Consider the following 15,662-nt stretch of genomic DNA (forward strand, 5'->3'; position numbering starts at 1 on the left):
TAACGCTTGTTTCTCACGCACCGGTCTTGCAGACGAGGCCGCATTGCTAGCGCTGCAAGCGATTGAGCCAAAGCTCCATTATTTGACTCAAGAAAAGCTATCGCAGTCAACCCGACCTTTTCTGCGCAAGCCACGGCAGCCACGAAATAAATGGAATGTGCCGTTAGAATTATGGCGTTGATAACGCTTGTTTGACCGGCACCGTCTTGCAGACAAGCAACGTCGCTCTAATACTACAAGCGATGTCACTCCTGGCATGTCAGGCGCATCAAACCCATCGTGTAAAACGACTGCTAACAGTGCGAAAACCTCTGAGTTTGTAACAAGTGGGGATTTGCGGTGGCGGCGACGTAATAGGTACAGCAAGCAGGTAGGCAGAACAGCAGCGTAGGGTTACAACCTTTCCCCGAAAAAAAAAAACGGGCCTTCCGGGGGGGGGGGGGGGTGGGGATTGTGTTGAAAAGAGACGCCATGTTTTTTAACATGCAGTGCCATTTATTGTAGTGTTTTCTTAGAGAGAAATCAACATAACGTTTGTACTGAAAGTGATTGAGAGCTTGGTTAATCGCTCTGCATGTGCTTCACTGAAAAGTAACCGCAATTGCTGACCGCGGCGGTAGAATTTCGTTATTTTGTTCTTCCCTTAGGTCCCCCTCCATCTGAGGCAGCGCGCTCGCCCGCGTATTTTCTCTGCTCGCGTGTCTTTGCGCAGCTTGTCGACATAGGCGTGCGCAGAGTTCTCAATTTGGGGGGGCAAAGTCTTACCGCTGCGCCCCCCCCCCCCCCCCCCAGAGCAACTCCCGACCTCTTCTCACTGAAGGCCTTGCGGTGCGAACGCAGTGCAAAGAGGGATGGTTATAAAATTTTTATTTCAATGTGATGGAATTGCAACACATACAAAATATTTCTGAGCAGAAATTTTACTTTCATGTGTTACATCGGCAAGGCATGGGGCAAATTTGGCGCCCCCTTCAGATGATAAGGGGGGGCGGCCGCCCCCCCTGCCCCCCCCTGTGCGCACGCCTATGCTTGTCGACATGTATTTATCGTCTTACTTGTTGAATTGACGCTTATAAAACGCCAAAACGGGCATAATCACGGCACAAAAGCCAAAAAACCGGCTGATGACGGCTGGTTTTAGATATGGACCGGCAACCGGCCCGCTGTTTAAAAAACCGGTCGGGCCGGTCCAAAACCAGGAAGGTGGCAACCCTACGGCAGCGACGAGCGAAAATGATTTTACACGACCGCCCCCGTCGGCCTGCGCAAAAAAGGAAGATAGAACCCCTGCATACACGCCCTCGAAGAAAGCTGTACAGCCGATTCAGTTTGTTGTGGACGAAGAGCAACCGAGGCTGCAGCCACAAACAATTGCGCTTGCCGTGGTATGAGCCAAAGCATATCTTCAAATAGTTATGTTATCGTCCGTCTGACTGTTACTTACTGAAGGGAAAATTCAGAACACAAACGTTGACGTCTAGCGTCTATGCCAGACATAGACGCTGCTGTTTAGGCCCTAAAAACCACCTTCAGGGCGTCTGTCGGTTCTGTCTGATGGCGCGCTCGCGCCGCTGATTACGAACGAGGCGTCTGTTGGCGTTGACTTATCGTGTTGGCGAGCCGGTAAACGCCATCACGGTTAAACTCCCTGTTGGAAGACTACTCTGTTGGGACGATAGAGTGCCGACAGAGCTTCTTATTGGCCCCACAAACGCCATCAAGGTTAAACTCCCTGTTGGAAGACTAGGCTATTGGAACGATAGAGTGCCGACAGAACTTCGTATTGGCCCCACAGGCGTGCTGTGAGCCCAACAAGAAAGTCTTGTTGGAATTTTTGCCCGGGGCATAATAATACGGGAACAAATTCTTAGGTAAATTCGATTTCGTTGAGGACACCGATGCCTCGCGTAAAAGTTTTATTTATAGGACTACAAGAGGCATTTTGTAGCCTTTCCTTCCCGTGCACCCAGACATCGAAACGAACCTTGTGATACACTCGAAGCAGTAGATTAGTGCAGAGTGGAATTTAAACATTCAGCACGTTTTGTTCAATTTACGAACAGCAATTTTAGAGCCTTTCCCCTGGTCTATGTGGAGAGTTCATATTTATTCTCTCAACGGGCGGTGAAATAGTGCAATGTGCGGTTTAAACATTCAGCCTGTTTTTGTGCAATTTTGCATGCTTGCATTCACACACCGTTCTTTTAGGCACCCTAACGATAAGGTGCCGTGGTAACACCCCAATCGAGAAGAAATACTTTTTAGCACCCCTTTAATGGTCGTAGCACCCTATGAAACTGTTGATTACACCCCTGAATTTTGGCACCCTCGAGGTGGGGTGCCCGAGCAATATTTGGGTGCTTGAAAGGTGCAAAAAGGGTGCAAAATGTTCAGTACACCCTCCTTGCACCTTAAAGGGTGTAAAAATGTTAAGATTTGCACCCCTTAATATGTGGCACCCTCATGATTGGGTGCCGGAGCAATGTTTTAGTCCTTAAAAGGTGCAAAAAGGGTGCAAAATGTTGAGTGCACCCTTTTAGCACCTTTAAGGGTGTTAAAAAGTTTAGTGTGTATCAGCCCAAGCTATGATGGCTGCGATGAGCGGTAGCACTCTTCTGGAACAACACGCCCCTTGTGCGGCTATCCTGACCGTGCCTTTTTTCTGGTTAGTTGTGTAGATGTAGATTTAGGACAGGGTGTTATACATGACATTCGTCGCGTGGCACAATCGACATCCTTTTCCGATGCCATTCATCGTTTGGCAAGAAGCACGGCGCTGCGGATACGCATCGAATGGATGCCCCGCTCATCTGTGCCTGGCAATACGGAGGCAGACTCAGCTAGCCGCCCGAGCACAGTCATGCGGCCACTACTACCTTTCCCCGAAGACGCTCGCGGGCACCTGGAACGACAAAAGGAAAATCTTCGGCGCACCACACGAGCACTCATACCACCGTGTGGTTCAAACCTCCCTGGCGACTTAACTCGCCGAGAGGAGGTTTCGCTGCGGAGATTACGCGTTGGGGTGGCCCTTACGCCGTCCGTGACTGCCTCCTGGCCATCGGAATACCGCGGCCCATACGGATCCACCTGTCCATTCTGCACCACTGCCATTGGGGACGTGAATGTGCAGCACCTGCTCTGGGCCTGCCCGGGATAGCATCAAGTTCGCCTGCGGCACCTTCGTGCAACCGGTCTCCACCCTGGCCGCCCTCCTGACCTGCAACGCTGGGTGCATGGACCGTGTCACCGACAACTTCTGAACTTTATACACGAAACTAACTTGTTCGTGTTTCTGTAAGCGCCTACATCTATTATGCCGCAGGGCAAACTTTCGAATTAAAAAAAAATGTTACGATGCTTTCAACGAGGTATGTGTGGCAAATCACGAGAAATTTGAAACTATGAACTTTCGTTGTTGATGCGAAGTCGAAAAAAAATATGTGAGAAAGAAGTGATAGTCCTGTGCTCCTTTAAAAAAAATACTTTGAACAATTTGCCAGGAAAAGACTTTAATGAATGCCTGTAGCTTCGGTCACGTGTACACTGTTGTGAACGGCGCACCGGGAAAGTCGGTTTCTCCGCAATGCAGTTTGTAATCCGCAAGTAAGACTCGGTCGGTAATTTTCGTATCGGCGGGTTCGCTTTTGAACCGGGGTCTCGGGAGAAAAGAAAAAAATCGCGCATCTTTACGAAATGAATCACGACGAGTGGGCGAAGCACTGGGGGTCGTTGTTACCGTAAATCACCCGCGAGAGTGCTTACTGTTGCTAGAACGATTTACAATCCAATCCAATGCAATCTAATCTAATACAACCCATTTCAATCCAATCCAATCCAAATCAAATCCAATGCAATCCAATGCCCCCCCTCGCATGCGCAGCACGGCTCTCCAGGAGCACACACACTCTGTCTCTCTCCCTGCCTCTCTAACCTTTTGCGAACCTTTTATTTTGTTCTTGTTAAACTTTTGTGGGTCTTTTTGTTCACAGATGTTCCGATTTACACGGTGCTGTGCCGTGAGCACGAACGCCGGACACTGGACAAGCCTCAAACGTGAGGTGCTTCGCCCCTAAACCGATCAAAAAAGTATAAAACGGCCTCGGTGTCGGCCGCGGTTGCTAAGGCGTCCGGCGCGGTCGCTTTCGATTCGATTCGCGGTGGCCTAAATGCGGCGGTATTTCTTCGATCCGGGCGGACTGCGAAACAGCGAAGCAGGAAAAAAAAAAAAAAGGCTGCATTACCGATACCTTCGTTTTTCTTTCAACTCGCCGGATATCTCTACAAGTGCTGCCGCTGAGCTAGGAGTACGATCGAAGCACTCTCGGATTAACCTCCCTTAATCTGGGATCGCCTCCGACTTCGCGACCTCTTCTATCGCGACCCTGTGCGAGAGCGGCGTGGACGTCGGGACGGGAAGACCTTCGGCTGTTGCAGTCACGCGAGCTGGCCGTCTTGACGGTCGTGTGCGACGGGTCGAAGTACACTCTAGAGGGGGCTGTATGGTACTCCAAGGGCGGCGGAATAATAGCTCGATGTGATCGACATTTCTGTATTGTGGAAGGTTTTAAAGAAAATTACACAAATATCCAAAGGGGACGGGGTGTCTTCGTTCTGTATGATAAGCGCAGTGTTTTCGAAACGACCGAGTTTTATGTCAACGGGTTCTGCGGTGTCTGTCGCACGATGCAATTTATCGCTGCTACGGCATGGCTTCTGTGGCTCCTCTGAACGGGTTATAGAACGAGCAGTCTATAACGGGTTGTAGAACGAAAAATATACATTCAGTGCATGCTGCGGGTTATAACGTATGGAGGTGAAACATGGCGCCATACTAAACTAGAAACCGAACATAGGTCGGCCCAACGGGCCATGGGACGAATAATGTTTCGAAGAACACTTCAGGGACAGGAAACTAGCTACCGAGGTCGGGGAACAAACTGGAGTAGAAGACATCATAGTTCAAATAACGAAAAAGAGGTGGACTTGGGCTGGCCATGTAGTGAGACGAGGCGACAACCGGTGGAGAGTTAGGGTAACAGAGTGCGTACCAAGAGATGGGTCCAAAATAAGTGTAAGGCCATTAACTTTATGGAGCGAAGAATTTAAGGAATTGGCGGTTAATACCAGTGGACTCGAGCCGCGCAGGACAGGAGCGGTTAAAGGTCAATGGGAAAGGCCTTCGTCCTCAGTGGACGGGAGTAGGCTGATGATTATGATGATGATGACGGTGAGGCCTGATGATGTCTGCATGGCCCGTTTAAACCAGTTGGAGCTAGCAGACATCGCTTCCACTGATAACGTGCTTGTAGGCTCGAAGGACGCCTTAACTTTTCGAAGCCGTTGGCTAGCGTGACCCACCGTGGTGGCTCAGTGGCTTGAGCCACCGCGGCGGCATGGGTGCAGCAGGTATTGGCACACTGCAGGGAATGGCACACGCATTTCACCGTTACGTGGCGTGTATCGTGTACAGGCTCGTGTACAGGCTGTTGTTTTGCCCAAACATAACTTTTGCTCTATCTGTTCCAAGACATCTACGCTTAATTGGTTCACCAAATATCACTAGAGACGCTCGAACGCGAACAGATATCTTGTTTGCACTTGAAAAATGGCTAAATTTAGTGCACGTGCACAAAAATAAAACTCGCCCAAAACTCGCCCAGCCGCCGAAAGCTTTTTTTTTTCTTTTTGTAGCGTTACGGAGGTGCAAGTCGCCCAATTTGGCGCTTTCTCGCCCAATCTGGTAACCCTGCTAATGCGTTGTGCCGCTGAGCACGAGGACGCGGGTTCGATTCCCTGCTGCGGCGGCCTCTTTTCTGATGGAGGCGAAAAGCGAAAACGGGCTGCGGCGGCCGCTTATCTAATGGAGGCGAAAAGCGAAACCGCCCGTGTGTACGAGATTTCGTCGCACGTAAATGATCCCCAGGTGGTCGAAATTAATCCAGAGCCTACCGCGCCTCATCGCCTGCGTTGCGTCGGCGCGTTAAACCCTACAATCAATCAATCAATCAATCAATCAATCAATCAATCAATCAATCAATCAATCAATCAATCAATCAATCAATCAATCAATCAATCAATCAGCTCTTGTCGTGTCTCATTACGTTTTAGAGGCGATGGCATTTATTGGCAAAGTTATTGTTGTTTCACTTCGTGAAGCAAATCGAGCCGATTGGAGAGAAAGAGAATGAATAATCGGGCAACAGTGGAGATTGAAAATCGAGAAGTGCAGTTAAACGATCGCTTGAAAGCGACGCAAACGTGCCTTCAAAGCCGCACGATAATGGTGTTCCCCGAGGATGGATATTTCATGCAGCAATCTCCGAACTGTCGCTTCCAAAGCCACGAGGACGCCTTAATTAAGCAGTACTTACGGCGATGCCGGTGCGATTAAAGTTCGCTCTTGCGCGTGCGCGGTGGCCACAAAGCTGAGTCATTTGGCCTACATTTCTGGCTATCTAAATCCACGAGTCCGGTGATGTTCACGGGAGGACAACTTAGCGATGTCTAGGTAATAAGTCGTTTGCCCGAAATTGATAGAAACGCTCGGTTAAGGTAGCGTTTCCGTCGGGTTTTTTGGGAACTGGCTTATTTACCGTGGCCGACTTTAATTTATTGGCGTCTTATTCGTAAGCGGGAACTTAATCGAGAACTTATGCTTACGGGCAAACGGGCCCTGGTCTTTACACACGAAGCGAACTTGTTTGTGTAGCGTTTGCCGCAGGGCAAACTTTCGAATTAAAAAAAAAAAAGTTTGCGTCGTCGACGATAACTTCTTCAGGGGCGATCGTGCCCTTATCGTCGATCGTCCAAGGGTCTATGGATGTCTGGCGTGCAGTGTTCGCGCGTCAACGGCCTCGACGGGAAGGGCAGATGCGGGATTTGGATCGACCCCGACGAGCGTATATCCCTTGGTCGGTGAGTGTACCATGTGTGGACGTATTCCACGCCTCGCACTCCTTTCACCTGCTCGAAGGCCACGTCCATACACGTAGCACGCGACTTCGTCGCGCGGGGTGCCGAGGAATGGAATCTCAGAAGTAGCGGCAGGTCGGCTGTAGTTGTTATGCCTGGTTGCACATTGACAAAGAAGCGGTGAATGTATAGCACACGACAAAGAGAAGCGCAGAGGAGATGTTTCGAACCCGTTAATGCTGGCGACACTGGCAAGCCCGCGGCGTCAGCATCCATTGGGACGCGTCCTCTCTTTCTGCGACCATCTGGTGGCGGGCTTAGCTGATGGTTTGCGCGTCTTCTCTGGTTTTATTTCTGTGGCACGCGCTGTGGAACGCGTCGCAGCCAAAGGGAATTTATTTGCCGTGTCCCCGGGATGGCGGATGTTTTCTTTTTTTCTTTTTTTTTTGCTGAATGAGCCCCTAAAGCGATCTCATTAAAGAAAAGAAGAAAAAATTAGCAATTGCTTAGCTCGCCTATGCCAGGATATACATAGCGTGAGCTAAGGTTCAGCTGGTTATTCTTATCTTTCCTGGTTGTCCAGGGTTAGCTAATGATCATGCTTACCGCTGCTAAAACGATTTACAATCCAATCCAATCCAAATCCAACCCAGTCCAATCCAGCCCCAGCTGTGCGCCGGGAGACGTCACTGCTCCTCGCGCATGCGCAGCATGACTCTCCAGGAGCCACGCGAAATGGCTCAACTTCGGCCGGTGTAGCTCACGCTACAAAACAGGCGCTGGTCACGTGTACACTGAGTCCGGGACGGAATAGCGCCCAAGGTGTTGCTGTATTGTTTTTCCTCTTGTGTAAGGGTCGTGTGCTTGGGTAAACAGCGGTGGCATGCTGTCTTTTTTAAAACACGACAGTGTTTTATGCCCGGGTACTCCAAGATCTCACCGGCGTCATATCCGTCACGGAAATGACGTCGCCAGAAAAAGTTCCATTGACGCGGCTCCGCCCGGATTCGAGCCACGAACTCTCTCGCCGCAACGGGAGGTACAGTCGCGTGCGATTTGAAGGTAATCGCGCGAGCGTCGACCCACCACGACGATAACGCCTCCGCGCGGCTTGTTTTACAGCGCCTGGTTTCTAGAATAAGCATTCGTCTTTCCCTCAGTAGCTGTTTATTCAAGCAGCCATCACTCCCGCGACAGAACCAGTAACGCCTTCCTCTTTTTTTATCGCGCACGGAATGAAGACGTCCCACTTGTATCTTACAGCAGCTCTCGAAAAGGTGCGCACAAACAAATTGTCGGAAATACTGCGCACTTATAACAATGGGTGCTAGCTCTGCTCACGATAACCAAGAAGAAAGAGCACACGTGATTACAACCACACAGAATCACCACAAAGCGGAAAGGGTGGTTTAGTAGATGCGGGAGTGATGACTGCTTGCAGGAATAGCGATCGAGGGAGAAGAGAATGCATAAACTAGGTCCCAGGCGCGCGGAAAAATGCCGCGTGAGGGCGTTATCGTCTTTATCGGTCGAAGCTCGAGCGATTACCTTCAAATCGCACGCGACTGTACACAGCGCTATGCCCACTGCGCTATGAATTGAAGCGGAAGTAGGTTTACGAACGCGCATTATATCTTTCCCACTACCTTCTTCTGCATTGAGATGGTGCTGCCGTCTAGGAGAGGCGAAGCGTAGTTCATCATGACGCTAATGAGCGCCGACGGTTGGCGCCTCGATGCTAGTGTCTTCGTGTACGCGGGACGCGGGTGAATTGAGGCACCCTCCGCCACCTGCTGCTTTCGGCTTCGCTTCGGTTTCTAAATTTCGCACGGTTTTCAAGGGGCTGTGATTTCAGTCGGATTTATGCAATGTTCCGGCGCGTGCAATCCAGGGTCTAATTTCGATGCGTCTAACGTTGTCACACCGACGAAATATAAACAGCGGTGTGCAAGTTCATACCGACGTACAATAAACATTCAAATGCTCCTGCGAAGGCACATTTCGCTTTCTAGTTTTTACCGATTCCTATGAAAGAGGCATCAACCACATTTTTTTTTTGTTACTATTTATCCTTGGGGCGAAATATACATGGACTCCTGAATCTATTGCCATGGATTGTATACTACTCGAAGGCGGCCGTTTTTTTATATATGGAGGCTAAAAACGAGAACTCCCGTGGGTCCAGATTTCGGCGCACGTTAAGGGTTCCCGCGTGACGATTAGATTAGATGCAGGTGAAAACGCTCGTGCGTCAGTCGAGATTTGCGCTTACGTCGAAGAGCAGGTCGAGACTAATCCCGAGCCCTCCACTACGGCTCGCGTCATGGCCCGCGTGTAGCTGCGGCGCTTAAAACCCGCCAAATTAGAAATTAGAATTCGTCCTATCGCGGTTGCCTCTGGGAGAGCTGTTGACACCATTCCACGGCCGGTAGGTAAAGTATACACGTGCACGGAAGCTCGATCACCTTGAAACGCCTCCCCCTTCCCCCCTTGCCCGGCGCGTTCCTCGCGCACGACGTGTCCACGCGACACACTTTCGCCTGCAAAGACATTCCGCCACGCATGCGGTGTGTGCGGGCGGCGAGTTCGGTGCATCATTATGGAAAGAAAGAACAATAAAAACTGTCTGGTCTGTTCATTTGTGTTGCTTGTCACACACGGACATTGCTCTCGCCCCTGTAGGGGCACCGCACGCAACACTCCGCAGTTCTGCGGGTGAGTGCACATCACGGATTGTGCCCTGTACGACCACCAGCGGGCGATGGCAACGGCGGGGCTCAGTGTTAATCTCCATTGACGAGCAATGTTGATGGCCCATTGCGGTACAAAAAGCTCTTTAAGTGCATATCACTTAAAAGGCTCGCATTGTCGTCGTAGCTCGCTCGCTGGAGCCAAGTAGAGTCACGCGGCGTTCTGTTGTATAGCGGCTGTCGCCGCGGCGTAACCTCGAGGCTTCGAAAGCCAAGCGGTTTGTATAGTCATACGCGTTCGAAACTCGTGAACCGCTGGCGCTTGACGTACATCTCCCCGTTGTTTAGCGCAAAGAAAACAGCAGGTACATTTCAGGCGAAATATACGTAACTAACCGGCAGCGCTTGCGTTCATTTAGTTAGGAAAGCTCGTTGGGTTGGTTTTGACGATAGTAAGGGAAAAAAAAGTGTCATTGCAACGTCGTTACGTGCGGGAGGAAAAGCACGAAGAGAACAGAACTCCCGCTGGCGCAGCTTCAGGCAGGGTGCGCGCGAGCACTGCCAAGGCGGGAAATTTGAATTGCATGGGGTGGTAGCAGTGCGCGGATAACGGCGCCACATCCCGTTATCGCGAATCACTGCTCTGCACTTCCGACAGCTTTCACGTTGAGCGGAACGGCTTTAATTTTTCTTTAATGGGTTGTCCGCGTTTCACTGCTCGACTCGGGTAATCGACTTGCCCGGACGCGCAGCTGCCCGTCCTCGAATTTAAGCCGGTACTGATCGGTTTGGGTCACTGCATTTGGATTCGCTCTCTGTACACGTCGGATTCTGTTGACTTTGCGACGGACTTCGTTGGCGCTCTGGGCTAACCATTGAAGCGTACGGTGCGCGTTGTCGCGGGTTCGACTCCTGGCCGCGGTAGCCTGGAGCCAACCTGGTGGGAGTCTAAACGGTTATATCTTAAACGTACTACCTTTCATGTCGACGTCAGACACTTGATTTCGAGCGCCCTTCTGGGTGTGTGTGTATGTCAATAAAGCGAAATATCGTTTTTTTTTTTTTTTCATCTTTTGTATACATGAGCAACGCCATGTCCAGGGTGCGGACGGAAAATTCATGTCGCAAGCTGTGGGCTTAATAAACGACGCATTGCGCAATTAGGTTGGGCGAAACGTCAGATGACGTTATGGCTTGAAAATATTGCGAGCGTTGAGCCAATAGTCTCTCGCTGGCGTACACGCTTAATAAAAAAGGTCGTAAAAGGGTAGTAATGGTCGTATTTACTAACTCCGTACGAATTTCACTACCCTGCGGTACGGTACACGTAGGCTCTTCCACTACCAACTGGATGGTTAGGAAATCAACTAGGTGTGGGATGTAGAAAACACAAGAAGCTCGTGGTTATGCATGCATGGTCAAGTTACTAAGTACCTAGTGTATACCGGGACAAGTAACCTGTTAGGGTTTCGTTAGTGAATTCCCCAGCCTGTTTTTTAAGTGTAAGTGGCGCACTTAGGTTACAAACCAGTATCGAGTTTACGAAACCACCTGACGAAACATTGCCCGCCTGCATGTCTCTCTGGTTGCGCAATAGTTTAATTGCGTCTGTTTTGGGGTAATCTCTGCGCAGTTTCGTTACGTGTTTACCCGGGGAGTTTATTCAATTAGCTAAAATTACGCCGCTAGATATGATAACAGGCAAGTTAAGACTGAGTATATATCTGAGAACCGCGCGCATGGTGAGCGACTTGTGAGGACGACGTGCGTGTAATTGCTGAGAAATCCTTTGACACGTGATTGGTATTTCTTGCCGAATTTTTTAAAAAAACATCAATCAGCTGCGCGCATTGTTTAATACGTATTACGGGGTAGGGCATACACACGTTATTTCTTGCTGTTGCCATTTAGCTGCTGTTGTGTGGTTGTAACTTGCTGACGCTGTTGGTATGCCTTTTTGCAGCTGTGTAGCATTGTTGAGTGTGATAGAATGCTAAAGATCTATATAATTCAGGCAGCAATAAAACTTGGAAGATGGTAGAGAACACACGAAAAGAAAACTTCGAACAAGGTAGCGACCACGTTTGTTGCCAACGTTTCAGCAAAGCCTTCGTAAGGGCCTTGACGAAGGCAAGTCTCTTTGCTGAAACGTTGGCAACAAACGTGGTCGCTACCTTGTTCGAAGTTTTACTCTTATATATACGTATTTATGTATATGTAAATGTGTGTGTGTATATATGACACATTAGTAGAAATTATGAGGAAGGAATGGACATGGGCAGGGCATGTAATGTGAAGGCAAGATAACCGTTGGTCCTTAAGGGTAACAGAGTGGAACCCTAGGTAAGGCAGGCGCGGTAGGGGGCGGAAGGGATTTAGATGGGCATAGGAGATCAAGAAGTTTGCGGGGATAAATTGGTCGCAGTTAGCACATAGCACAGGACCAGGATAAATGGAGATCCATGGGAGAGGCCTTTGCCTGCAGTGGGCGTAGACAGACTGGTATATATATATATATATATATATATATATATATATATATATATATATATATATATATATATATATATATATATATATATATATAGCGAATCACAATAGGAAATGAGGGGCGCGTTCAGTTAAGACATAAATAAGGGTTGGCAGCCAAGAAAACCTCGGAAAGCAAAGGGGAAAGTGTGGTAGGTCATTGAAACAGATAAAGCATTTGGAAAGACAGAAAGAAAGTGGGGGAAAAATGCCCTCCGGGTGGGATCCGAACCAACGACCTCCAGAATACGCGTCTGGTGCAATGACCACTACGCTACCGGCGGGGCTAGTTTCCGCTATACGTATGTTAACGTATTTTTGTTTTCAGGGGGTTGTGGGTTCGGATCCCACCCGGCGGGCATTTTTCCTGCACTTTCTTTCTGTCTTCCCAAATTCTTTATCTGTTTCTGTCACCTACCCCATTCTCCCCGTTTGCTTTCCGAGGTTTTCTTGACTGCCAACCCTTATATATATATATATATATATATATATATATATATATATATATATATATATATATATATATATATATATATATATATATCAGGGTGTCGAACCGAAAAAAATACCGGTTCGGTTACGGTTCGGGTTCGGGTGAAATAATTTCGTTCCGGTTCAGTTCCGGTTCGACAAAATCACGTACCGAACCGGTTCGCGAACCGGTTCGGGAGCTTGAACCGGTTCGCGAACCGGTTCGATTAGTTGAATTATCACTAAAATTAGAAAAAAAACATTTACTAGTTTAAAACGACCGTCAAATCAAAACACAAACTGACATTCAAAATGGTGCTGCTCCCCAAGGGCAGTGGCGCAATTGCAAAGGAAACTTTAAACAATTAGGAGATATTAGAAAAACACATGAAGTGGCGACGATTTACCACCTTCTTTATCGCTCATACTTTCTGTTGTCCTAGCAACTATTCATAAAGCCAACGCCAAGAGATATGATGGTGGGATATATTTTCTGTCCTTTCCTTTTTTGTTGAAATCGCAATTGTCGCTATGCAATCGCCCATCACGCTAACCTTGAGGCCTTAAATTTAGTCCTGCGTACGGGCGTGTTCAAATACCAGCGCTTAATAACAATGGCGCACATTTTTTTATATTTGTAACAAAACAGAAAAATTCTACAACAGGCACATAAATACTACCAATGAATTATATTATTTGGTAACCCTGAATAATTTGTTAGCTGTCACCTTATCGAATGTGTTAGCCACACTTTTGTTAAAAGTAAGCTTTAGTTACGCTCAGTCACTGCATTATTGCTCTGACCACTGCAATTCCTTTTGCGATACCGAAAGTGTGCATTACAATCAGTATGTCATCGTACCGCCTGAACCCCTACCATCGTTCCGTGTGCTACATTGCGGAATCTTATAGCAGGTAATGCGGTTACAAAATGAAAGGGAAATTTGACACGTGGAGCATGAGATGGGACTTTTTGGGTAGACGCTCTTTAATTCGTCCACAGCAGTACTCCCCTCCGGAACGAGTAGCAGTAGAAGCAATGTAGCGAGTTGGGCAAACGGCTTAGCAAACAGCTTAGCCACTGAGCAGCTCCTGCGGTCACACTTGTCAAGTATTAATAATTTGCAGGTGTCGGACCTTTTCAACAAATTATGAAATGCAAAAAGTTTGCACACATCGGGTGTGAGCTTTCGCTGTTGCGCAGTGGAGCACTCCTGCAGCCTGATTTCTCCAATGAAGTCGCAGCTAGGGAAGGGCAAAGTCGTTTTATATCACCTGCAAGCTGCCGAGAATGACATTTCGTTTGGTCAGCTTGCACTACGCTCGCGCCTCCAGCAGCAACAGACCAATGCTACATTGGTGCTCATTCATTTCCCCTGTTGTTACATAAAGCGTGATAGTGTTCAATTGTCTGGAGGGGAAAGTGCGCGAGCAAGTACGAAGTTGATGGTACGGGAAAGAAAAAAAGGCCTGAATTGCATTGACTGTGCAATATCAACAACAGAGGGTCGAACCGTTTCGGCATGAACCGGTAACCGTTATTTCTTTTTCCGGTTCAGTTCCGGTTCGGGTTCAGCGTGCTCAAAAAATAACGGTTCGGGTTCGGGTTCAGTTCCGGAAAAAATACCGGTTCGGTTCCGGTTTTCGGTTCGGTTCGGTTCCGGTTCGACACCCTGATATATATATATATATATATATATATATATATATATACACACAGGGTGTCCCAGCTATCATGCACCAAGATTTAAAGGGGCACTGACACAAAATTTTGAAGGCGAGATAACTTCGGAGATAGATTGGTGGGAATACATATACATCATCTGCAAAATATCAGCGGTGAATACAGCCTAGAACATATTTAAAATCAATTTTGAAGTGTGCGAAACGCAACCGAGCGGCCAGCAGAGGACCACGCGCAAGTGTAAATAAACAACATCCAAACACGTCACGAGTTTGTGTTTGCCGCTTCCGCACTGCCGGCTCGCCGCTCCAATCGGAGGGCCGGAGGGCGGAGCTTGTGCTCTCGAGAACGAACGACCCGATCGTTGGCGGCGGAGGCGCCGTGATTTCGTCAGCTCATCGGGCAGCTGGCCGCGACCAAAGTTCTACAGCGGTTCCAGGCACTCTGTTTCTATTACTGTTTATTACCATTGGATGCGGAAACGCGCCGGAGGCACGAAAAGCCCACTGAGCAAGCCGCACGGTCGCTGTGCAGGCGGCGGCCACGGCCGCCGGCGGCCACGGCCGCGAAGTGGCCCACGCCGGCGCAGGTAGCTCGAGTGATAGCTTGTTACCGCTGCACGAAATTGTCCCCAAGTCCCGACCATGGTGGCTTACATGAGAAAGGAGTTAATGATGCCATGGCGGGTTGCATTAAAAATTGTCATCTGCACCGCTTACGAGAGCGGCACTCGAATATCCGCCGCAGTGCTAAGCCGAACACATCTGTAGGCGGACCTGTAGGCAGACCGGCCGGCTGCTCCCAGCGCGCGTCTTGCCACCCACCGTCTCGAGCGGCGCGCGTCGTTCGTTAGCCGCGGTAGCATTTGCACTCGCAGCGCCTGCGTCACATCCACGGTCGCTTTTTAATTAGGCGCCTCACGAGATCAGTACGGGGGGGCATTCGCAGAAACCGCCGTCGATGCGGATTCGACAGTGCTACGGCGGCTCTGCTCTGTAACTGTGATATCCCTCCGACGGTCACGTGGTCAGCTTTGTTCACACAAAATCCACAAAATCCATCGTTTCGCGGCACTCGCTGAAACCGAAACTGCGACTGGCCGCATTGAAAATGCCTCTAATTAAACAACCGTCGCACGCTGAAGCAAATGAGGTTTCTACACGTTATAAGTAGGTCACTAGCTACTTATCGCAACAAAAAAAACAAGATGCAAAATTTTTGTGTCAGTGCCCCTTTAAAAAAAGAGAAATTGCGTAACTCGAAGAAAACCTGGTGCATAATGTTTGCAGTACTGTCAAGAAGTGTAGAGTAATTTTTTCGTTAATGAGACTTAATTAATTAATTGTAATTAATTATCTAACTCGAGAAATACT

The 15,662-nt window shown here is 48.8% G+C and overlaps 1 protein-coding gene across 1 annotated transcript in view; it reads left to right on the top strand.

The window, feature by feature from the left end:
- The window catches only part of LOC144164314 (acyl-CoA:lysophosphatidylglycerol acyltransferase 1-like), a 182,307-nt gene that overhangs the window by 94,447 nt on the left and 72,198 nt on the right, over positions 1-15,662 (top strand). The gene's annotated exons all lie outside the window — the stretch shown is intronic.

This window comes from Haemaphysalis longicornis, unplaced genomic scaffold (assembly GCF_048455015.1).
Source record: "Haemaphysalis longicornis isolate Haplotype H1 unplaced genomic scaffold, Haemaphysalis longicornis Haplotype H1 scaffold_13, whole genome shotgun sequence".
Classification (NCBI taxonomy): domain Eukaryota; kingdom Metazoa; phylum Arthropoda; class Arachnida; order Ixodida; family Ixodidae; genus Haemaphysalis; species Haemaphysalis longicornis.